At 35.9% G+C, this 825-nt stretch overlaps 1 protein-coding gene across 1 annotated transcript in view; it reads left to right on the forward strand.

The window, feature by feature from the left end:
• The window catches only part of LOC119586923 (insulin receptor-related protein-like), a gene marked incomplete in the record, with an annotated part of 99749 nt that overhangs the window by 90293 nt on the left and 8631 nt on the right, over positions 1-825 (forward strand).

Here is an 825-nt window from a genome sequence, read left to right on the forward strand (position 1 = left end):
AAATTTAGAGAAGAGGAAAAGATATTGACTGGGAACCATTTACGGATTACCAGCGATGGTTGGGAAATAAATAATAGCGATTTTCTTCCAGCGTAGTTGTTCCGACATAATCTTTTGGGAGCACAAATTGACGTAAAACAGGTCTTTCAAGATATTTCTTGGCATTAAAGTGATGATTTACATTCAGTAATATTTGCATACACAAGAACAGAATGTGAAATTGGTTGATATCACAGAATTCTTCGTAGCAACCTTAGCATTTAGAAATGGTGAGTTTTGTTTTAACAGCGTCAGCTTTGATGAATTCGTCTGCCATTTGAATGACTGCGCTTGTATTAAGCAGCTTGGAAATGATGCCTTGGACATTTGTAATCATCGCAATATATGTGCTTATAGTATGGTTGGCTGAATATTATTTCTTAGCTCCGCAGAGGTACCAACTATCAAGATTTCAGCGCAATCATTACGATTTCAGTGAAGGCAATAAGATTTTATGACTAAAAACCGCGATAATTATGTTCTGTGACTGTGGACGACAGAAGCTTAACTGCATAGACAAAAATATTAGTACAAGTTAATGATAGAAAAGGATTTTTATTCATTGGCATCAAACACACCGGAATGTGTGGAGGTGCAGGTACTTCGATCGAACAAAAATCTCTTTAAGATATCTCGAAAAAAACTGGAAGGAGTATATTCTTGTAGTCTTGAAGAAAGACTTACTGAGCATAAAAGAAGATTGTTCGGTTAAACCTTTTTTCTGTGCCCTTTCATTTGTCCTGGATATTACAAACAACAAGAGAATCACGTACAAAAGAACGCTAG

This window comes from Penaeus monodon, chromosome 22, assembly GCF_015228065.2.
Source record: "Penaeus monodon isolate SGIC_2016 chromosome 22, NSTDA_Pmon_1, whole genome shotgun sequence".
NCBI lineage: Eukaryota > Metazoa > Arthropoda > Malacostraca > Decapoda > Penaeidae > Penaeus > Penaeus monodon.